At 38.6% G+C, this 25,157-nt stretch overlaps 1 protein-coding gene across 6 annotated transcripts in view; it reads left to right on the top strand.

Moving 5' to 3' along the window:
* MAGED1 (MAGE family member D1) overlaps nt 1-25,157 on the top strand; it is a 79,786-nt gene that overhangs the window by 31,459 nt on the left and 23,170 nt on the right. For 2 of the 6 annotated variants that reach the window (XM_086388745.1, XM_086388740.1), the window contains exons 2-3: nt 511-612; nt 1,868-1,955. The exons of 2 other annotated variants lie outside the window; for them this stretch is intronic. The gene's annotated coding sequence lies outside the window, so the exon portion shown is untranslated. The remainder of the gene's footprint in view (nt 1-510; nt 613-1,867; nt 1,956-25,157) is intronic. 2 more of the 6 variants (XM_086388744.1, XM_086388741.1) reach the window with 1 other exon arrangement.

Here is a 25,157-nt window from a genome sequence, read left to right as displayed (position 1 = left end):
ACCCACCTACCAATGCAGGAGTTGTAAGAAACCCAGGTTCAATCCCTGGGTCAGGAAGATTGCCTGGAGGGGGAAATAGCAACCTACTCCAGTATTCTTGCTGGAAAATTACATGGACAAAGGAGCCTGGCAGGCCACAGTCCATAGGGTTGCACAGAATCGGACATGAGTGAAGCGATTTAGTGTGCACACACCTATACTTACATTCTTCTGTACTTTCCACCTTTTGACTCTTTTTAATTTCCTCTGACTTGTCTTAAATTTTCACAAATTATTTTCCTAGTCTCCCTACTGAAGCTATTCCTTGAACTTTTCATTTAGGATATTGTATTTTTTTTTAGTTTGATTAGGTTTAATTATTATATACTAGTTATAATTTCCTGTTGCTTGGAAATATCTAAGTTTGTTATTTATCTGTGAAAAATACTTATTTATGGCTTGGGTTTGCTAATCCCAGTGTTTGAAATCTTTTCTGTTATCCTGCTGATTTGCTTCTTTGTCTAATTCAAGGTTCAAGGATCCCAGGGCAAGTCCTGTAGTTGAGCTGCAAAATGACCTCCTTCCCATCTATCCAGCTGGTTGTAGGGAGGGTCTCCTGATAGTTTTCCTACTGTAAGTAGTTCTGGGCTTTAATCTGTTTCCTTTGCCTTTCAAGACAACTGAAATGGAAGTTAAATTTGTGGGGATTGCCCTCAGGGCAGAAATTGCCTCTGCTTATATTTACTTTTCTAGGTTCCCCTTTTCTCATGGTGTTGCTTTGTTGCCATATTTTTATTGCCGTTTTTGTTGTTTTCAGGTAGTTGTTACTTCTTTTTTACCAAGATTTTTTTCAGTTGTTTTATTATGAGAGTTTGTCCAAACAAGCTGGGGGGCAATTACCAGAACTAGAAAATTTTCCTCGAACTCTTTCCTGCCTTTTTTTTATTTTTGAGATAAGATTTAGGCTCAGGATGTTTCATTACCTTTAGGGTTTTATTTTCTTCATTTTAGAAAGGAAAGATCTGTTGGCTGAATTAAAATGTACAACCTAAAAGTTGGGAGTTAAGTTTGATTCGGGAACCTTACTGAGGGAGGAAACAGGATATATAGGAGGTTTTTTTTTTTTTTTTTTCTGGGAAAAAAATGTACTCAAACCTCAAAATATTATTGTTAATCACAAAGATATACATCTCTAGTTAATGATTTTAGTGTTTATGTTTGGGAAGATGCAGGAGTCTGGGATCAATTTATTTCTTACATATGGATTTTATGACTATCTAGAGCAAGTGTCCCCAGCATAGATTGCTTCCTGTTTTTCTCTATTCCCTTCAGAATGAACCACGTGGAGGGAGGCAGGGGGTGGGGGGGTCGGGCGCGGGGGCGGGGGGTGGCGTCTCCGGTGCCTGTTGACTTGACGGTGGATAACATCTGTTGTTTACTGGAATGGCAGGCAACATTGTTTCCACACATCCAGTGCTCAAAAAAGCAAAGATACTTGCCCAAGGTCCAATAGCAAGGAAGAAACAACATTGGGATTTTAGCCTTGCTCTGTTTAACCCTGAAGGCTATGTGCTTAACCAGTTCAGTGCACTCTAACCTTTGGATTCCAGAGTTTTTTGTTTGTGGATTATGGAACAAATCCATGAAGAGTAAATGACTTTTTTTTTTTTTTTTATCGAGTTTTCATTGATCAAGGTCAGTACCCTCTCCCTGGCCCTTGGAAACACAAACATTTCTATGCCTCTTTCATAAGACCTTTGCCTGGTTCTGAAACCTCCTGAGTAAAAAACGCCCTTCCACCGCCCTCCCTATACCTTTCAGAACTGAATTTAGGGACATGAAGTACCCCAATTCTAACCACAAAGTTTTGTTTCCTTTTCAACTGCAGGATTTTCCACATCAAAAGACCAAAATAAATTCCCAGCTGAACTTGGAAAGAGCTGAGGACAAAGAAACCCAGAAAGAAATCTTCTTAGGTGAGCACAGAAAGGAAACTGAGGCAGGCAGAGGCTTGTGAACTTATACCTTTATTAGATAGTGTTAAGGTAGTTTTGGAATTTTGGTTGGTGCCCACAGGCCCCTTTGCATGGTGGGAAAACACAGGTTAAGAGCCAGGCATACTTGAATTGGCTGTCAGTTCCCCTACTTACTAATTCTAAAATACTGGTCAGTTCCCCTCTCTGACCATCAGTTTCTTCATCTATGTATTTGAAATAATATCTATCTCTCAAGGTTTTCCATGTGAAGTACAGCCTTTCAGTGAAGTGCTTGTGCTTTTGTTATCCTTATTGTTGCAATTGTAGGGGCGGGAAATTTTTTCCTTCTTCGTTTCTAGGTTCTTTGGCTGGTCTAATAATTGACATATGACAGATTAACAGGAGAAAAACTAATTTAATTTTTAAATTAATTTTAATTGGAAGATGATTACTTCACATATTGTGATGTTTTTGCCATATAACAACATGAATCAGCCATGGGCGCACATGTGTTCCCCCATCCTGAATCCCCCTCCTACCTTTTCCACAACCCTATCCCTTTGGGTTGTCCCAGAGCACCAGCTTTGAGTGACCTGCTTCATGCACCGAGTTTGCACTGGTTATGTAGTTTACATATGGTGATGTACGTGTTTCAATGGTATTCTCTCAAATCAGAAAAGCTAATTTAATTTTGTATGTACAGTAGTCCTACAAAAATGTGAAACTCAAGTGACCAGAGCAGAGCTGTTATATACCTTTTAGACAAAACCCAATAAATTTATGAAGTATCAACAAGGCATAGAGGGTTTGGGGCTAGAAGTAGTAAATAGTAAAGAATTAATAAGGTTTCTGTCCGGCCGTCTTGGGCTCTAAATTACCTGTCTCTGGTGATAAGGATGCCTTCTACCACACGGAAGATATCTTTCCCTTGAGAAACTTTTCTCCTGCTTTCAGGGAGACAAAGGAGGTCCAGAGTATCCTTGTACTAGCTGTTTCTCAAGTACCTTTAATTCAAAATAATCAATATGCGAACATGGCATATTTTGGGGTGACATTCTGAACCCCTATGCCCCTCTCAAACTCTCCATCTGGTGGGGGCCACAAGACCAGGCAAAGGAGGATTTTTTCCTGTTTTCTTTGTGGCTGCCTTTTTGTTAGCATGCCCAGTTACTTCTTACTTCTCTATTGCTTCCCCTTTTTCAGTACCCTGAAAATGAATGTCTTGCTGTCTTCCTTCTTCCAAATCCTTGCTTTTCACTCTTAGCACCTCCTTTGTTCAGGTCATCTTCTGATTTCTCTACTCAGTTGAATTTCCTTCACTGTCTCTGCCACTACCTTCCAAACAAACCAGTCATCCTGACATTACTTTGCTTCTCTAAGCCTTCCTGAGTTGAGCAGCCACCTAAAAATGAGACAAAGCCAAGAAGTTCCTGGGTCTTACTTTTCTGACCAATTTTCTTTCTACCTCATTTTGGCAGCTTCATCAAGTAAAAGTTATATGATTTTTTTCTGTCAGTTCTTTTAAAATTGTTTGCTTATGGATATCTTTACCTTTTTTAAAACATATTTTGTATTAAAACTTTATAGGGAAGGAAATAAACTTGTTCATTTCATTACCCAGCTATAAATCCTATTAACTAATTGATATATTTTCTTTCAGTATATACAGTTTTGTATTCTGCTATATTAGTTTGCCATTGCCAGTACTGCCATAACAAAATACAGGGTGTTGATAGGGTTGGTTTCTTCTCGGTCCTCTCTCCTTGGCTTGTAGATAGCTATCTTTTCTTCTGTGTCATGTCTTTACATGTTCTTTCTGCTGTGTGTCTCAGTGTTCTAACTTTTTCCTGTAAGGACACCAGCCATATTGGATAAAGGCCTACCCTAATGACCTCATTTTAACTAAATTACCTCTTTAAAGGTCCTGTATCCAGATAGTCACATTCTGAGGTATTGGAGGTTAGGACTTCAACATAAGAATTTTGAAGGGATGCAATCAGCTCATACTTTCTCCTCTAAAACCTGCTTTCTTTAAAAATTATCTCATGAGAATCTCCCTTGTCAATAACAACTTTTGGCAACATTTTTGATGTCTGCATAATATCCCATCAGAAGAGTATACTGCAATTTTTTGAGTATACTGCAGTTTCCATGTTTTTGGATATTTTGTGTTTCCATTTTTTCACTAATATTAATGCTTCCTTGAGTCATTTTGTACGTGAATTTTTATTTGCAATCTGACCATTCTGTTGGATAGATTTTCTAAAGAGTGGCTCAAAAGGTACAACTATTTTTCTGACTGATAATTACACATTGGGAAGTTGTTTTCTAGAAACTGGTACCAGTTTACATTCATAACAGCAAAGACCACAATCAAACATGCACTCATATAAATTGCTTGGTGAGAATGAAAAAGGAACAGTTAACCTCACATGGTTGTTTCAATTTGTTTCAGTTATTGATGACTAATAAGGTGACGTATTTCATGTGTTTATTATCTGTTTGTATTTCCTTTTTGTGAATGGTTTACACATATTTTATACCCATTTATGTTTGAGGATCTATCATTTATAATTAAGTACGATCTACTCGATAGAGGGAAATTTCAGAAAAAGCCAAATTTCAGAGAATATTATGAATCCAGAATCTAAGACCAATTGGTCAGAGTCTCTTTTGTGGAGAAGACTAACATGTGATGACATAGGCTTCAAGAAAGCTTGGCAGGAATGAATCTAACATGTTCCCTTTTCCAGGGAGGTCTGTTGCAGGCACAACACTGCCTGCCACTTATAAAAATAATCCTACTGAAGAGAAAGGCTGAGAGTGCGATGGCTGAGAATAGGCTGAGCTAGATGTCTGCTATATGAGGAAAACCTCTAGAAGAAATAGCATAGAGTTACAGTTCCTAGGACTATCACTCTGAAAAATTTTTAGAATGTATGACACTGGGAGATTTTTGATGCACAGAAATTCTATGTGTATTTAGTGTCTGAAAGCTTTTTGATGTTGTTGTTAGTGTTCATGCTTGATGCCTCAGAATATTCTAGTAGAGAGAAATCTTATGAAGGTAATGAATATAAAGTAATTTTTAGTCATTGAGGTTGGTTTTATTTGACATCTGAGGATTCACTCCTGAGAACTTATTCATTCATGTGACTGTAAAAATGTGGGAAGGCCTTCAGGCAGAGCTCAATTCTCCTTCAACACCAGAAATTTCATAGGGTAGGGAAACATTCCCAATGTGAAAGAAATTGCAGTGAATAATCAAGCTTTTTCCAGTATATGAAGAAGCATAGTGAAGAGAAACCCTGTGAATGTATTAACTGGAAAAGACTTTAAGAAAAGCTCAGAGATTTTCTTTTGAAACATGAGAGAGAGAAGAGAATATTTGATGGGAAAAAAAATCCTCCATGCTTGTAATGCCTGTGTGGAAAGCTTTTCAGATCCAGTTCAGACCTTACTAAGTATGGAAGAATTCATGGTGCAAAGAAACCTTATGCGTGTAATGAATGTGGAAAAGAGATTTTGCTGATATCAGCCCTGTAAAACATCAGAAAATTCATAGTGGAGATGGAAAGAGATCCTTCTTTATCATCGGCAAATTCATGGTGAAAAGAAACTACTAGAATGAAGAAGCCTTAAATTAGAGGCTGTCTTATCTATCATTAAATGATTCATAAAGGCAAGACCCTCTGTGTAAATAAAAATTATAAGTATGCTTTCAGCAGGATTTAGCCTTATTTGATATCAGTGAGTTCATAGTGCAGTAAATGTAGAAAGGCCTTCAGTTTGAAGTGTAATTTTACTCAGCATTAGACAATACAGGAATCGTATTAGTGTAATGCTATGGAAAGGTCTTTGTGAGAAAAATCAAATTTTGGTAGAAATGAAAAGAAGGTTTATAATAAAAGTTAATTAAAATGCTTTCCAGTTATTGCATATAATTATGCACCTACCATGTGTGAGAGTTGGACCATGTAAAGAAGACTGAGTGCCAAAGAATTGATAATTTTGAATTGTGGTGCTGGAAAAGACTCTTGAGAATCCCTTGGACCTCAGGGAGATCAAACCAGTCAATCCTAAAGGAAATCAACCCTGAATAGTCATTGGAAGGACTGATGCTGAAGCTGAAGCTCCAGTACTTTGGCCACTTTATGCGAAGAGCCAACTCTTTGGAAAAGACCCTGATGCTGGGAAAGATTGAGGGCAGAGGAGAAGGGGGCAACAGAGGATTAGATGGTTGGATGGTATCACCAACTCAATGGACATGAGTTTGAGAAACTCTGGGAGATGGTGAAGTACAGGAAATCCTGGCTTGCTGCCGTCCATGAGGTCATAAAGAGTTGGATATGACTTAGCAACTGAACAATAACAGCCATGTGCTAAGCACTATAAGAACTTTACATAGTTTAATCATTTAATTCTTACAACAGTCATAATATAGGAACTCTCATTCTTTTTTTGCACATGAAGAAACTGAGAAAAAGAGATGAAAGAATTTCCCCAATGTCACAGAGCTATCACTGGAAGAGCTAGGATTTGAATCCCAGAGAGTTTAATTCTTCTGAGTTTATAATGGCAATGTGTAAATCTTCAGAGATGTGTTAGCCTTTATTTATCATTTAGGGATTCATTCCAGAAATCACAATTCATTCTTCAGTGCAGTGAGTTTTTGTAGCATTCAGTCAGTTGTGGGATCTGGTAAATACTCCCAGAAATTGCACATCGGTCTCCAAAAAATGGAGTAAAGGTTATAAAGAGTTTATCCTATAACTCCCTTTGAATAGGGATCACCTCCAATTTTGAAAGATTTCATTAATAGCTTGATTCTCTTCTCAAATGTTCTTCATAACCACTTCTTATGGTGTAGACTCTGAAATTGGCAAAGACAGTTTTGTTGTTGTTTTTCAGTCGCTAAGTCATGTCTGACTCTGCGACCCCATGGGCTGCAGGGAGGAAAGAAGATGCTAAGTTGCTGGCTTTGATAATGAGTAAAAGAGTCATGAACTAAGAAATGTAGACTCTCTGGAAGCTGGAAAAAGCAAGAAAATGGATTCTCCCCTAGAACTTCCAGAAGGAATGCAACCTTGTGAACCCATTTTAGACTTTTGACTTCTAGAATTATAAAAGAATAGACGTAATGCTGCTTTAAGTCACTAAGTTTGTGGTAATTAGTACTGATGATAGGAAACTAATACACTGCACAGGTAGCCCAGTTTGCCTGGAGGTTCCAGGCCAGTTACTTCTGGCCATGAAAAGTCTTGTCGAGTATAGCCTCGTGTCTGTACATGTCACGTTTTATATATGTGTTATGGTCTTAAGATTTGGAAACAGTGCTCCAATAAATTGTTCCATTTAAGGAAAGAGCTTTTATCCTTTTCTGTACTTTTCCCCAGAGAAGGTAATGGCACCCCACTCCAGTACTCTTGCCTGGAAAATCCCATGGACGGAGGAGCCTGGTGGGCTGCAGTCCGTGGGGTCGCTAAGAGTCGGGCACGACTGAGCGACTTCACTTTCACTTTTCACTTTCATGCATTGGAGAAGGAAATGGCAACCCACTCCAGTGTTCTTTCCTGGGGAATCCCAGGGACGGGGGAGCCTGGTGGGCTGCTATCTGTGGGGTCGCACAGAGTCGGACACGACTGAAGCGACTTAGCAGCAGCAGTACTTTTCCCAGGGGTCCTGGATGCAGAAGGAATGAAGATATGTCGATTCATGGTTTCTCCAGGTGTGATACGCCTGTTAGCTCAGGTACAGCACTTTGTTACCAGATTTCTGATCCTTAGGAATATTTTCTGAATCAGTTGAGACAAAATTGAAGTATAAATCAGAATACCAATATATGGGGTTTTGTTTCTTCTGATGATAAGATGTTTCTTCAGTGGGCAGTCTGTATGCACATGGACAGAATTTACCTCCCAGTGCCGATTTTTGGTACAACATACTGTTGAAAGAGTGTTTAGGAGATACTCTGCCATTAGTTATGTTACTTCTCCCATGCTAGTTCTCTTAGATCAACTCTTCTTATTACTTAGGCGCTCCATTGTGACAGCCTACATTCCAAGATAAATAAGTGTTTTGTGCCTATTCCAACCGATTGAAATAGGTTTTCATACTATGCTGTCTTGACAGTGATTCTGAGGTGCAAGGGGGCAACTGTTTGGCAGATTACTGATATTTGCCAGAGATCGGAGACTGGCATCAGGCTGGCCTCATATACTACATCCTGATGATGATTTTTTAAAGAAATATTTTAAGTTTCTTCTCTATACCAGGTACTCTGATATATAGTTTGATAGAGATAAGCAAAAGATATGTTCCTGGTCATAGAGAAACTGATGTTAGTAAAAAGAGACATGTAAACAAATCTACACAGCAACATATCACAGATGCTTGATAAAAAGTCTATATAGAATACATTAGAGACAAAAAGAAAGAAATAGTTAATTCTGCTGGGTGAGAGAGGGTTCCAGAAAAAAATTAATGCATACATCTTGAAAGGTGTGTTGTCAGTTTTAACTGTTGGATCTGAGAAAGAAAGAGTCATTTCAAGCAGTGGTGGTATGAGCAAACACACATTATATGAAATAATTCAATGTTTACAGTATGTTTATGATATGTTCAAGATCATTAGTAAACTTGGAACATAGAGAGTGAGAGGGTATTTAATAAGCAGGAGATAGCGGCTGGATCATGGAGAGCCTTGAATGCTATACTAAGAACAGTGGGAAGACATTTGGGGATTTCAGTCAAAGAATTAACAGGGTAAGATTTGCACTTTAGAAATATCCAGTGGGTGAGATTGTGATGGATACACTGAAGAAGACAGAACTGGGTACAGGGAGACCATTTCAGAGGCTATTACAAAAGAGGAGAGATGTTGATGCCTGAGTTAAGGCAGTGGGAATGAAATTAGAATACATGTATATAAGGAATTAAGAACTTGGTGCCTGACTGGAGGATATGTGAAGGCTGATGAGAAGAAGGAATCTAGGATGATTCTCAGTTTTCTTACTGCCTTGGGTGGTTGAGATTTAAAAGCCATTCCCTGAGCTGGGGAACTCAAAATGAGGAACAGGTTTGAGGGCAAAAATGATGAGTTCAATTTTGAACAGTTGAAATCTGAAGCACCTTTGGAATGTCCAAGAGGAATTACTCAATAAGCAACCAGCAATTTTATTCTGCTGCTGTGAAGAAAGTAGGGTTAGATAGTTTTGGAGGTCAAATGCAGAGGTGGTGATTTTAATTAAGGTATGAATGAGACTGCCCCAAGAGAATATGTGGAGTGAGAAGGGGGAGCAGGACAGAATCTCAGAAATACACGCATGTGAGGGTGAAGGGTGTGGGCAAAAAAGATGAGAATGAGCAGCAGGAAAAATGGAGGGGAACCAGGGGAAATACTGCATTCTTGTTGTGCCCTCTTGTGGCGATCTGAGTTTCTCTCTCAGAATAAATTTCCCCTCTCCTGTCTTCAGTCTCCTCTGTCCGTGACTGTTTTGGACCAGTAATTTCCAGCTCCACTCTATCTGTGACTGGAGCTACCAAGTCATATGGTGGTTCACCTTGTGATTCATCTAGCCTAGCATTTCACGTGATGTACTCTGCATAGAAGTTAAATAAGTAGGGTGACAGTATACAGCCTTGATGTACTCCTTTCCCAATTTGGAACCAGTCTGTTTTTCCATGAGCACCGAAGAATTGATGCTTTTGAACTGTGGTGTTGGAGAAGACTCTTGAGAGTCCCTTGGACTGCAAGGAGATCCAACCAGTCCATTCTAAAGAAGATTAGCCCTGGATGTTCTTTGGAAGAAATGATGCTGAAGCTGAAACTCCAGTACTTTGGCCACCTCATGCGAAGAGTTGACTCATTGGAAAAGACTCTGATGCTGGGAGGGATTGGGGGCAGGAGGAGAAGGGGATGACAGAGGATGAGATGGCTGGATGGCATCACTGACTCCATGGACGTAAGTTTGAGTGAACTCCGGGAGTTGGTGATGGACAGGGTGGTGATGGACAGGGAGGCCTGGCGTGCTGCGATTCATGCTGTTGCAAAGAGTCGGACAGGACTGAGAGACTGGACTTGATGAAGATTGAGGTCTATGTATCTTTTTGAATGAATGTTTCCATTTTCTTTGGATATGTACACAGGAGTAGAGTTGCTGAATCACATGGTAGTTCTTAGGTTTAGTTTTTTTGAGGAGCTTCCATAGTGTTTTCCATAGTGACTGCACCAATATACATTGCCACCAACAGTGTGAGAAGCTTCCCTTTTCTCTACATCCTCACCAACATTTGTTACTGGTGTTCTTTTTGATGACAGCCTTTCTGACAGGTGTGAGGTGATAGACCTCATTGTGGTATCTCATTGTAGTTTTGATTTACATTTGTCTGGTGATTAGCAGTGCTGAACATATTTTCATGTGCCTGTTGGCCACCTGTATGTCTTTGTCGGAAGAATGTCTGTTAGTGTCTTCAGCCGATTTTTTATTAAGTTGTTTGTTTTTGATACTGAATTGTATGAGCCTTTTATATTTTGGATATTAACCCCTTGTTGGTCGAGTCATTTGCACATATTTTCTCTGGTTCTGTAGGTTTTCTTTTGGTTTCATTTATGGTTTCCTTTGCTGTACAAAAGCTTTTAAGTTAATTAGGTCACATTTGTTTATTTTTGCTTTTTCTTTTTTCTTTAGGAAAAAGATCCAAGAAAACATCGTTATGATTTATATCAAAGAATGTTCTGTGTTCTCTTCCAGAAGCTTTTTGGTTTCAGGTCTTAACCTTTAGGTTTTTAATCCATTTTGAGTTTACTTTTGTCTATGATGTGAGAAAATGTTCTCATTATTTTACATGTAGGTGTCCAGTGTTCCCAATACTACTTGATGATGATGAGACTATCTATTCTCCAATGTATATTCTGGTCTCTTTTGTCATAGATTAATTGATCATAGACGTTTGGCTTTGTTTCTGGGCTTTCTGTCTGTTCCATTGATCCGTGCCAGTGCCATATTGTTTTGATTACTATAGATTTGTAGTATAGTCTGAAGTCTTGGAGGATGATATCTCCAGTACTCTTTTTTCCTAAATATTCGACAGTTTGGGGTCTTTTGTGTTTCCATGTGAAATTTAGGATTGTTTGTTCCAGTAGTATGAAATATGTCATGGGTATTTTGATAGGAATTGCATTAAGTGTATAAATTGCTTTGGATAGAATGGCCATTTCAACAGATTAATTTTTCTAATCCAAAAGCATGGAATATCTTGCCCTTTTTTGGTATCATCTCCAATTTCTTTCATCAGTGTTTCATAGTTTTTATTTTTTTTACATAATTAATATTTTTACAATTTTCACACAACAGTAGGGTATAAATTCTTTTCAAGTTCCCATTGACTATAAGTTGGGAGACACTGGAACATATCCAGTTTATGTTTAGGGACATAAAACAAGGTGCAAAAGTTTCATGGTCTAAATGTGTTGAAGTCCTACAGAGTCTGTGCCCTTATAACTGTGGAATTATTTTAGAAACCAGTATCAAAAGATATTTGAAAATAGCCCACATATTTTCAAGTGCAATGTGACATTTACCAACAGAGATCTTTGACCTAGCCACTGAAAGCCTCAATAAAATTAGAAGACTGAAAACACACAGAGGGTGATTGGAGAGAGGAAAGCATTTAAATGAGAAATTAATATCAGAGATTTTTTTAAAACCTCATGTATTTTGAAATTAAATGCCCACTTTTAAATGGTGGCTGTGAAGAAGCCATAACAAGGAAAACTAGAAAATACTTGTAACAGAATAAAACTGAAGAGAGAATTTACCAGAATTTGTTGCAGGCAGCTGAAGGTACTCAATGCAACTAAATACTGTGTGGTATCTGGAATGAGGTGTGAATGAAAATAGTGGACACTAGCATAAAACTGTGAAGTTTGAACAAAATCTGCACTGTAGTTAATAGTGTGGCATCACATGTTAATTTTATATATTTTTAAACAATATAGTATTTCTTTATATTCTCAGAATTGAATTAGAAATTTCAAGCCTCAATAACAAATTTTTTTTAATCATTAAGGTAATAAACTTTCTAGACTTTTAGCCATAATACTAGATGCCAAAGTACATGGAACTATATCAAAGTTTTGAGTGAATATAAATTACAGATTTAGCATTCTGTTCATATTAATTCAAACAAGTGGAATCAAGATGTCATAAAATTTTCAGCTAGGCAAAAATTAATGAGTTTTCTAGAATATATATTATGCATGCTATTTATATATATATGTATACAAAAGCTTTTCTACTATGCTTAAAAAGGGCTTGAGAAGCAACTTCTGTAGCTCAATACCAGAAAAATAAATGACCCAATCAAAAAATGGGCCAAAGAACTAAACAGACATTTCTCCAAAGAAGACATACAGATGGCTAACAAACACATGAAAAGATGCTCAACATCACTCATTATCAGAGAAATGCAAATCAAAACCACAATGAGGTACCATCTCATGCCAGTCAGAATAGCTGTTATCAAAAAGTCTACAAACAATAAATGCTGAAGAGGGTGTGGAGAAAAGGGAACCCTCTTACCCTGTTAGTGGGAATGCAAACTAGTACAGCCAATCTGGAGAATAGTGTGGAGATTCCTTAAAAAACTGGAAATAAAACTGCCATTTGACCTAGCAATCCCACTGCTGGGCATACACACCGAGGAAACCAGAATTGAAAGAGACACATATACCCCAATGTTCATCGCAGCACTGTTTACATGGAAGCTAGGACATGGAAGCAACCTAGATGTCCATTGGCAGATGATAAGAAAGCTGTGGTACATATACACAATGGAACATTACTCAGCTATTAAAAAGAATGCATTTGAATCAGTTCTAATGAGGTGGATGAAACTGGAGCCTATCATACAGAGTGAAGTAAGTCAGAAAGAAAAGTACCAATACAGTATATTAACACATATATATTGAATTTAGAAAGATGATAATGATGACCCTGTATGCAAGGCAGCAAAAGAGACACAGATGTGAAAAACAGGCTTTTGGACTCGGTGGGAGAAGGCGAGGGTGGGATGATTTGGGAGAATAGCATTGAAACATGTATATTATCATATGTGAAAGAGATCGCCAGTCCAGGTTTGATGCATGAGACAGGGTGCACTGGGATGACCCTGAGGGATGGGATGGGGAGAGAGGTGGGAGGGGGGTTCAGGATGGGGAACACGTGTACACTCATGGCTGATTCATGTCATTGTATGGCAAAAACCACCACAATATTGTAAAGTAATTAGCCTCCAATTTAAATAAATAATTTTTTTTTAAAAAGGGCTTGAGAAAGAACAACAACAAAGAGATGGAGAAACTGGAAAACAAACTAAGTGAAATGGGAACACTGAATACGAAATAGAAAAAGTTAAAAAATTAGAAGTAAAAGATCATCATATAGACTAATTGTTTTTAAACATGGCTGCTCATTAAAAACACATTTGGAGCTTTGGAGAAAAAAGCAATGCCTGGGCATTTGTATTTTTCAGAAAATTCCAAGATAATTTTGATATACATCTGGAATTTAAAAAGTGGTTATGGGCTTTTCTATTAAATGGTGGTTTAAGTGATATAGAATTACATTGTTTTCTGTTGACCAATCATGATACAATGGTATTTAGCAAATAATAGTTACATAGTTGCAATAGTAAAAGATGTTTATCAATTTTCACATTCAATAACCAGACAAAAAATAAAAAGATAATTAGAATTGCAAGCCATAATGGAAATATGATTAAACTAACATCCCATGGACAGAGGCCTGGCAGGCTACAGTCCATAGAATCACACAGAGTCAGTCATGACTGAAGCAACTTAGCATGCATGAATATAACATAATTATATACAATTTGGTGGGTTAAGTAAAATGATGTGATAAGTGGAAGTACATACATGCACCTGTTTTTATGTACTAGCCTGTCTTTGTCTTTTGGTTGATGTATTCAATCCATGTACACTTAAGGTAATTTTCTATATGCATGATCCTATTACCACTTTATTTTGGGTTTATTTTGTGTTGGTCTTTTCCTTCTCGTGTGTTTCCTGCCTAGAGAAGTTCCTTTAGCATTTGTTGTAAAGCTGGTTTGATGATGCTCAATTCTCTTAATTTTTGCTTGTCTGGAAAGCTTTTGATTTCTCTGTCAAATCTGAAGGAGAGTCTTGCTGGGTAGAGTATTCTTGGTTGTAGGTTCTTCCCTTTCATCACCTTAAATATACCATGCCATTCCCTTCTGTATAGTTTCTGTTGAGAAATCAGCTGATAACCGTATGGAAGTTCCTTTGTCGGTTATTTGTTGTTTTTTCCTTGTTGCTTTTAGTGTTTAATTTTTGTCTTTGCTTTTCATTAGTTTGATTACTACGTGTCTTGATGTGTTCCTGCTTGGATTTATCCTGTCTGAGACTCTGTGCCTCCTGGACTTGGTTGACCATTTCCTTTCCCATGTTAGGGAAGTTTTCAGCTATTATCTCTTCATATATTTTCTCGAGTCCTTTCTCTCTTTCTTTTTCTTCTGGGATGCTTAAAATGTGTTGTTGGTGTAATAATGTACTAGAGGTTTCTTAGGCTGTCTTCATTTTCTTTGATTCTTTTTTCTATATTCTGTTCTTCAGCAGTGATTTCTACCATTATGTCTTCAAGGCTGTGATTTCCACCATTCCGTCTTCCAGGTCACTTATCCGTTCTTCTGCCTCCGTTATTCTGCTATTGATTCCTTCTGGTGTGTTGCTCATCTCTGTTTGCTTGTGCTTTAGTATTTCTAGATCTTTGGTAAACGTTTCTTACATTTTCTCCATGCTTTTTCCAAGATCCTGGATCATCTTCACTATCATTCTGAATCATTTTTCTGGAAGGTTGCCTCTCTCCACTTCATTTAGTTGTTTTTCTGGGGCTTTATTTTGTCCCTTGAGCTGGGACATAACCCTCTTCTTTTTCATGCTGATTAGCTTTCTTTGATGTGGTTTTAATTCTAACAGCTGCAGGAATATAGTTCTTGCTTTTTCTGTCTGCCTTCTGGTGGATGAGGCTAAGATTCTTGTGTAAGCTTCTTAATGGGAGGGACTGGCAGTGGGAAATACTGGGTCTTGCTCTGATGGCATGTTCAGTAAAACTTAAGTCCAATTATTTGATGATGGATTTTGTCAGTTGTTTGGCTTGAGGTGACCCAGCCCTGGGTCTAGGGCTCTATAGTTGGGTTAATGGTGACCTCCAAGAGGGATTACACCAAGGGATACCTTCTAGGACTGCTGCTGCCAGTTTTCCCATCCCCACAGTGAGCCACTACCAACCTATGCTTCCACAGAAGACCCTTCAACACTAGCAGGTAAGTCTGGTTCAGTCCCCTATGGGGTCATTGCTCCTTTCCCTTGGGTCTTGGTGCACACAAGATTTTGTTTGTGCCCTCCAAGAGTGGAGTCTCTTGTTCTCCCAATCCTGTGGAAGTCCTGTAATCAAATCCCACTGGCCTTCAAAGTCAGATTCCCTGGGAATTCCCAGCCCCTTTTCTGGATCTCCAGTCTGGGAAGCCTGAATTGGGGTTCAGAACTTTCACAACAATGGGAGAACTACTTTGGTATTATTATTCTCTAGTTTGTGGGTTGCCCACCTGGAGGGTAAAGAATTTGATTATGTCATGATTGTGCCCTTCCTACCATCTTGTTGAGGCTTCTCCTTTGTCTTTGGACGTGGGGTATCTTTTTGGGGGGTTGCATTGTCTTCTCATCAATGGTTGTTCAACAGCTAGTTGAGATTTTGGTGCTTTCACAGAAGATAAGCACACATCCTTCTACTCCACCATCTCAAACCCATAGTGTGTTATAGTTTAGAGTATAGGTGTTTCACTTTCATAGTTATGTTTATTCCTAGGTATTTTACTCATTTCAGGGCTCATCAATGACTTTCATTTTATTATGTAATTGGAATTTTTTTAAGCTTTGAGATTCAGAAAGGTTTTGGTATATGTGCTGTGCTTGACTTTCCTTAGGTATTCTAAAAAGAATACCTCTTCAGTTAGGTTTTCACATATATTGTTCAGCAGTTTTATTTTTCTTTGTTTGCTGAGACATATTTTATATGTGTATTTGTTTTTATGATCACTATTGCCTCCAATGTAGGCTGTAGAGGATATATTTAGGTCAGTACCACTAGGGCACCCAACTATGTACAAGTATGAAAAGTGTTGCTATGCAAAAGAGATCACATGTAAAGTGCAGTCTGCTTTATTTCCGGAGAACAGTTCTTTACAACACAAATTGTCCTAGGGCAAAAACTGTGAAAATTCCATTATTTGGCCCTACTTACCTTGGACACAAATTGTACTCTGAAATGGTGTTATTTCAGTAATAGCAGACAAGCACAGTATTTAAGTTTGTATGCAAGGGCTTGAAAGCTAACACAAAGCTAGCTAGCAAAAGGAAAAAAAATAGCCAAAATGACTGTCAGATCTCAATTTCCAGAGAACTTGTTAAAAAGAACATCCTATCAGAGTAAATTCTAGTTGTTTATTAAAAGGTGTTTTTATGCCTTAAGAAATGATTCACTGATGTAAAATCTGTCTTACTTTAAAAAGGCTTCCATACATTTAGATGATTATCTAACTTCCTTTCTAATATTTCACATAAAGGTTTGTCATCCTATCCCAGGAAAGAGTTATTTTGGTTATGCTCTAGTAAGACTTATCAGTGTGGCCAAGGAGGATAGATCCAGTTGGTGCTTAGTCCCCACCATCCTGATTAATTAAGTAGCACCTACTGTACTATAGTATTTCTATCCCTTAAGAATTTGAACTCCCTAATCCAGGGCAGTTGGGAGTCTAGTGGTGGTGGACATAAAGTTTCATGTTTAGATTTAATCTTCAATTCAGTTCACTTCAGTTCTGTCACTCAGTCGTGTACAACTCTTTGCGACCCCATGGACTGCAGCACAACAGGCCTCACTGCCCATCACTAACTCCCGGAGTCCACTTAAACCCATGTCCATTGAGTCGGTGATGCCATCCAACCTTCTCATCCTCTTGTCGTCCCCTTCTCCTCCTGCCCTCAATCCTTCCCAGCATCAGGGTCTTTTCAAATAAGTCAGCTTTTTGCATCAGGTGGCCAAAGTATTGGAGTTTCAGCTTCAACATCAGTCCTTCTAATGACCCAGGACTGATTTCCTTTAGGATGGACTGGTTGGATCTCCTTGCAGTCCAAGGGACTCTCAAAGAGTCTTCTCCAACACCACAGTTCAAAAGCATCCATTCTTCAGTGCTCAGCTTTCTTTATAGTCCAACTCTCACATCCATACATGACCACTGGATAAACCATAGCCTTGACTAGACGGACCTTTAATTGCTGCCAAATATTTGTCTTAAGTGCTAATCAAAAACAAATTGCACCTAGAAACTTGTTTATGTTAAAAGATGGATAAAGCCAGTAAAGTGAATTTACGTGATTTTAGTGGTCTGCATCATGTAGGAGTTGTAAGGGATCAGTACACGGCATCCATTCCCATCACTTGATGGCAAATAGATGGAGAAACAATGACAACAGTGGCAGACTTTATTTTTCTGGGCTCCAAAATCTGCAGATGGTTACTGCAGCCATGAAATTAAAAGATGCTTACTCCTTGGAAGGAAAGTTTTGACCAACCTAGACAGCATATTAAAAAGCAGAGACATCACTTGGCCAACAAAGGTCCATCTAGTCAAAGCTACGATCTCTCCAGTAGTCATGTATGGATATGACACTTGGATTATAAAGAAAGCTGAGTGCTGAAGAATTGATGCTTTTGAACTGTGGTGTTGGAGAAGACTCTTGAGAGTCCCTTGGACTGCAAGGAGATCCAGGCAGTCCATCCTAAAGGAAATCAGTCCTGGATATTCACTAGAAGGACTGATGTTGAAGCTGAAACTCCAATACTTTGGCCACCTAATGCGAAGAGCTGATTCATTTGAAAAGACCCTGATGCTGGGAAAGATAGAAGGCGGGAGGAGAAGGGGATGACAGAGGATGAGATGGTTGGATGGCATCACTGACTTGATGGACATGAGTTTGAGTAAACTCCGTGAGTTGGTGATGGAAAGGGAGGCCTGGCGTGCTGCAGCTATGGAGTCACAAAGAGTTGGACATGATTGAGTAACTGAACTGACACTTGTATTCCTTGCCCAGGTTCAGAATCAATTGAAATATAAATGTAAGAATCAGATAGATGGAGATCAAAACATTATCTTCATTACTCATAAAGCTGCTTGGAGAAGATGGTTTTAGTGTGAACTTCCAATTAGTGTGGACCCCAGAGTTAGGCAGACTTAGACAACTACAAAACCACAGGACTCCAGGCCAAAAGTAACCCCCTTCTTGCATAGCAAGGAGCCAGTCAGAATGCATGTTCACTGTAGACACACAAGTTACTGAAAGGGAAGCAGAGCACAAGTGCCGGAGCCAAATCTACTCAGATATTTCTCCTAAACATACTAGGCATATAACTCATTTCTTCTCCCATGGGCAGAAGAGCAGGAGTGTTAGTCTAGTTGAAGTTCTTCCACATGGAAACATGAGAAGTAAAGATTAAGTGTCCCATCTAACATAGCTCAGTGATATATTCAGTACTGCCATTTACTTGAAACTGTCTATCCTCTTCAGTACCAAAAATATCACACTTTTGCTTCCAGGTTCACACAAAAAATCTATTGGGATATTTTGGGAAGACTAAAGTATAGTGCAAATAATTGCATAGTATCATATTAAAGTCATATCAGTGGAACATTTCAAAACTTCATCTAAATGCAATAACAAAACATGAAGAAATGCTTCTTAAAGGCAAATGTACTGGAAGAAATCCATTCACAACTATCAAGTGGGAACTCTAAATATTGTAACTTTTGAGCAAGGTATGTTCTTCTAGTTACTAAAGCTCTGAAATGAGGCTTCAAGTAAGAAATTTCAGTATTATATTTGCATTCATGTAATATCCTCATATTGGGAGAGTTATGATATGGGGGCAGGAGAAAAGAGAAAGGAAGAGGAAAAAAGAAATGAGAAAGATTGCAGTGGCTTGGCACCATGTATAAAATTGTGGATGATCTGAGCTATATATTTGATGCAGAAATGGGAAGAGTATTGAGTGACAGTGGGATAGTGTGGTGGTGAAGTGCCAGGGTTTGTGTGATCGTGGTGGCAGTGGGGACAGTACGAATAACACTGGAGGATGATATGAGATCACTGGAAATGAAGTTGAGCAGTGTGAATGATAGTGACAGGGCAAGAGCAGAATGTATGTGGTAATGATAGTTAGGGACACAGTGTATGTCATACTGTGGAAGATGAAAATTGTGCATGTGAATGGATGTGTGAAGGAGTAGGGTGGGAGAGACAATGGTGAGAAAGGATATGAAGTTAATGAGACACTGGGATCTTTGTGTGTTTGAAAATTGTGGATGGGGCATTTCAAGCAATAATAAGAGGATGTAGACAGTGGATGGAATGGGGAAAATGTAGTGTGATGGTAGAAGATAGGTACATGGTGGAAGTGATAGGGTTAGGGCATTTGTATGCTTGTATGTGATTCGGTGGGCAATGAGAAGTGTTACCAATTTGCGGGGGCAGATAGGTACAGTGAGCATGCCTGACAGTGGAGAATGATAACATGATCATTTGGAGCATGGAAATCATGAGTGTCTGAGTGGGGTTGTTGAATAAAGTGTATGTTGGGAAAATGCAGTTTCTGACTGTCAGGAATGGCGCAAGTATGTGTGTGAGGATGGAGGTAATGTGGATATTCATTGTGAGAGTGTATGATATGGAGATGACATGAGCATGTGGGAAAGGAGTTTTGGAGGATGATGGAGATTTTATACTGGGGATGTGGACTCTGTGTGATAGTGGGTGTGGATAGGCGCTGTGTGATAGTGTAGGGATTGAGTAATGGTAGATGTGACTGAGTAATGGAGATGGTGTGTGTGATAATGTAAGTTGATTAGAGATAGTCGTATTTGACAATGGGTATTGTGATACTGTATGGACTCTTGTGTGTATGATAATACAGGATAGAACAATGTATGTGCAGAAATGGGAGTAATAATGACAGTTGTGTGTTAGTGTGAGAGTTTAGAGAATTGGGATAGTATATGGAGATCATAAATTAGTCATTATCATATAAGTTGTAGAAGGAATCATGTATGAATGAGATAGTATGTTAAAGACTGTGTATGTTTGTTAGAGAGATTTCATGTTTTGTGATAGGTATTTGAAATTGATATGATATGAGTAACAGTGATCTGAAAAATAAGTTGCTTATAGGGGATAGTTTTATCTTACCCAAAACAAATCCAATGGTATAAAGCCCAAGACTTCCATGATTTTCATCAATATCTTAGCTACCACATATTTTATTGTTTGTTGTTCCATGACTCCTACTTAGCATGCTGTTTCCATCATAGTTGCTCAATGGCTGCTGCAAGTCTGTTCCAGGTTGGAAGATGAGGAAGAGGAGAAGGCAAAATATCTTGTCAGTAGAGTTATTCTCCTTTATACAAAGCTTTCCCCTAAATCCTACCCAACAGTTTCCACCTACATCCAGTGTCCAGTGGACAGATCTGTGACACATGACCACCAGTATCTGCAAGGTTGTCTGGGAAATATAAGTTTAGCATTGGGAACATTATCACCCATAATAAAAAAAAAAAAAAGGTTTATCTAAATAAGAAAAGAAGATGTTGGGTAGGATACAGCCAGTAGACAAAGAGAGGTTGAACATATGGAAAAGAGGGTATAATGAATAGATTAAAATATCAGATGTGAGAGATACAGGATTCAGGGTACAGGGACACTATATAATTGGCATAATTTGAGATGCTGGGGATGATGTTGTGGTAGGCAAAAATAAACATGTTTTCTCTGTCGTCATTGACTTTTACTATCTTGTGAAGAAGGCAGACATTAATAACAAACCAAATTTTTGTGAAGTTGATACTGCTGTGGACGGGAAGTACGGGGTTCTGTGAATAGGTTTAAAGAGAGGTTGATCTACTCAGGGAGGTCAAAGACAGAGGAAGTGATGATTGAGCCGAGATCTGAAGGCAGAGTCAGAGTTAACTGGATGAAGGATGATGGATGGTTGGGATGGGGGAAAAGTGTTCCCAAAAGAGGAAACAGGATAAATGGCATTTGTGCACTGTTTTTTTAAAAAAATTTTAGCTTTAATTTAGAATATTTGCTATTGTTATGTCTTCAAGTTCACTAATGTTTTTCTAGTTAATTCCATCCAGTGTATTTTAAAATTTCAGTTATTATGGTTTTAATCACTACACCTATGGTTTGCATCTTATTAATTATATATCATTTCTCTACTTAACATGACCATTGTTTTCTCTAGCTTTTTGGTCATATGGAACACATATATGTTATCTGCTAAATATAGCATCTATATAAGTTCTGTGTCAGTTTGGATTGATTTTTTTTTTTCTCCTCATGATGGGTCATGTTATTTTGTTTCTTCATATGCCTGGGTTTTTTTAATTGGATGCCAGACATAATGAACTTCACTTTTTGGTAAAATTTTGGTATATATGTTTACCTTTGGGTGCTATTTTTGTATTATTATACATATTCTTTAGCTTTATTACAAGAAGCAGTTACTTTGAAGTAATTAAATCTTTTTCAAGCCATGCTTTTTAAGACTGATTAGGCAGGACCACAGCAGTGTTTGCTAAATCATCCCAGTGTACTGAAGCAAGACTCCTCTGAATAACCCATGCCTCAGGAATTATGAGTTTTTCTGCTCTGAATGTTGGGAACAGTCCACAGACCTGTTTGAGCTTTTGACACTTGTTCCCTCTAATACTTTCAGGTGGTTCTTTTCCTAGCCTTGTATGATTTCCTTAAGTGCATTCACTAATCAGTACTCTCCTGAATACTGCAATCCTTCAAAGGTCTTTGGAGTACTCCCTAAGTGCAGCTTTCTCCTTTTTAGTATTCTCTGAACTCCAGCCACCTTGGTCTTTCTGGTCTTATCCCTGTCACCTAATAGAATCCTCTGAGGCTTGACTGCATTCTCCCTCATTGTACCACGAACTGGAAACTCCCCCAAATTGTAAAGGTTCACCTCATTTTCCTTTATCTCTTAGGGATCACTGTTTTTCACTTCCTGATGTCTAGTGTCTTTAAAAAAATTATTTCACATTTTTGGTCCTGTCTTTTTAAGTGTTTTTTGTCAGGTTGGAGTATAAATAGTCTCTAGCTTGCCTCTCAGGAAGCTATGTGGAGGAGACTTGTTAAAGAATTCTTTCCTTTCTTTCCATTTTCGTTTCCATTTCCTTTTGCTCTTCTTCTTTATTCTTCCTCTCCCCTCCTGTAAGCTGGTTGATTTCCTCACTGCTGCCATGTATCAGGTATAAGTGATGGCTGTACTTTAAAATTTGTGTTGTCAGATAAAGAGAAAGAGCCTGATCAAGAAAAAGAACTTTATTCAAAATCAAGGATTGGAGGAAGATTTTGGGTCATAGGGAATGTGACCACATATTTCAAGGGTCACTCTTCATGATTATGAATTTAAGGAGCTTCTGAGTGTAAAGACAGGTTAAAGAGGTGGATTAACTTCCCGTCAAAGGATAGATGTTTAAGCCTTGGAATAGATACTCACAGAATTGGTTCCCAACCAGAGAGCTTCCAGGACTATAGTAAGTGTTAGAGTAACTGTGCTTTAATCTCAGACTCTGTCTTATATTAGGATAAATCCATACATAGGACAGACAGCCCATGATGTAGGTCACATGATTATAGCTTCAGTCCAACTGTAGAGATCATAAGTCACCAAGAAGGTCATGATGGTGAGAAAACATGTGCAAAGAGCATTGAAGAGCCTTTAACCAGACTTCAGATATTGCTAACACCAGAAAATTCATCAGCAGAAGTAAACCTTACAAATGTAGTGATCATGGCTGATCTTTCAGCCATAGTTCAGATTTACTCAACATCGCTAGCCATTAGTTCAGTTCAGTTGCTCAGGCGTGTCTGACTCTTTGCGACCCCACAGACTGCAGCATGCCAGGCTTCCCTGTCCATCACCAACTCCCAGAGATTACTCAAACTCATGTCCATCGAGTGATGCCATCCAACCACCTCATCCTCTGTTGTCCCTTTCTTCTGCCTTCAGTCTTTCCTAGCATTAGGGTCTTTTCTAGTGAGTCAGTTCTTCATATCAGGTGGCTGAAGTAATATCAGCTTCAGCATCACTCCTTCCAATGAATATTCAGGACTGATTTCTTTTAGGATGGACTGGTTGGATCTCCTTGCAGTCCAAGGGACTCTCAAGAGTCTTCTCCAACACCACAGTTCAAAAGCATCAATTCTCTTGAGCTCAGCTTTCTTTATGGTCCAGTTCTCAAACCCATGCATGACTACTGGAAAAACAATAGCTTTGACTAGATGGACCTTTGTTGGCCAAGTAATGTCTCTGCTTTTTAATATGCTGTCTAGGTTGATCACAGCTTTCCATCCAAGGAGCAAGCGTCTTTTAATTCATGGCTGCAGTCACTATCTGCAGTGATTTTTGGAGCCCCAAAAAATAGTTTTTCACTGTGTACATTTTTCCCCCATCCATTTGCCATGAAGTGATTGGACCAGATGCCATGATCTTCATTTTCTGAATGTTGAGTTTTAAGCCAACATTTTCACTCTCCTCTTTCACTTTCATTAAGAGGCTCTTTAGTTCTTCTTCCCTTTCTGTGATAAGGGTGGTGTCATCTGCATATCTGAGGTTACTGATATTTCTCCTGGAAATCTTGATTCCAGCTTGTGCTTCATCCAACCTGGAATTTCATATAATGTCCTGTCATATAAGTTGAATAAGCAGGGTGACAATATGCAGCCTTAACATATTCCTTTCCCGATTTGGAACCAGTCTGTTGTTCCATGTCCAGTTCTAACTGTTGCTTCTTGACCTGCATACAGATTTCTCAGGAGTCAGGTCAGGTGGTCTGGTATTACCATCTCTTACAGAATTTTTAAGAGTTTGTTGTGATCCACACAGTCAAAGGCTTTGGTGTAGTCAGTAGAGAAGTAGTAGATGTTTTTCTGGTATTCTCTTGCTTTTTTGATGATCCCATGGATGTTGGCAATTTGATCTCTGGTTCCTCTGCCTTTTCTAAATACAGCTTGAACATCTGGAAGTTCATGGTTCATGTACTGTTGAAGCCTGGCTTGGAGAATTTTGAGCATTACTTTGCTAGCATGTGAGATGAGTGCAAGTATTCAGTAGTTTGAACATTCTTTGACATTGCCTTTCTTTGGGATTGGAATGAAAACTGACCTTTTCCAGTCCTGTGGCCACTGCTGAGTTTTCCAAATTTGCCAGCATATTGAGTGCAGCACTTTCACAGCATCATCTTTTAGGATTTGAAATAGCTCAACTGGAATTCCATCACCTCCACTAGCTTTGCTCGTAGTGATGCTTCCTAAGGCCCACTTAATTTTGCACTCCAGGATGTCTGGCTCTAGGTGAGTGATCACGCCATCATGGTTATCTGGGTCATGAAGATGTTTTTTGTATAGTTCTTCTGTGTATTGTTGCCACCTCTTCTTAATATCTTCTGCTTCTGTTAGGTCCATACCATTTCTGTCCTTTATTGTGCCCATCTTTGCATGAAATATTCCCTTGGTATCCCTAATTTTCTTGAAGAGATCTCTAGTCTTTGCCATTCTATTGTTTTCCTCTATTTGGATTGATCACTGAGGAAGGCTTTTTTTAACCTTTCCTTGCTATTCTTTGGAACTCTGCATTGAAATAGGTATATCTTTCCTTTTCTCCTTTGTCTTTTGCTTCTCTTCTTTTCTCAGCTGTTTGTAAGGCCTCCTCAGACAACCATTTTGCCTTTTTGCATTTCTTTTTCTTGGGGAGGGTTTTGATCACTGCCTGCTGTAGAGTGTCATGAACCCCCATGCATAGTTCTTCAGGCACTCTGTCTATCAGATCTAATACCTTGAATCTATTTGTCACTTCCACTGTATAATCATAATGAATTTGATTTAGGTCATACCTGAATGGTCTAGTGGTTTTCCCTACTTTCTTCAATTTAAGCCTGAATTTGGCAATAAGGAGTTAATGATCTGAGCCACAGTCAGTCCCAGTCTTGTTTTTGCTGACTGTATAGAACTTCTCCATCTTTGGCTGCAAAGAATATAAT

This window comes from Bos grunniens, chromosome X, assembly GCF_055505025.1.
Source record: "Bos grunniens cultivar Pamir isolate PY7600 chromosome X, Bosgru_T2T1.0, whole genome shotgun sequence".
Lineage (NCBI taxonomy): Eukaryota > Metazoa > Chordata > Mammalia > Artiodactyla > Bovidae > Bos > Bos grunniens.
The sequence above is the reverse complement of the archived record's forward strand: the minus strand, read 5'-3'. Positions and strand labels throughout refer to the sequence as shown.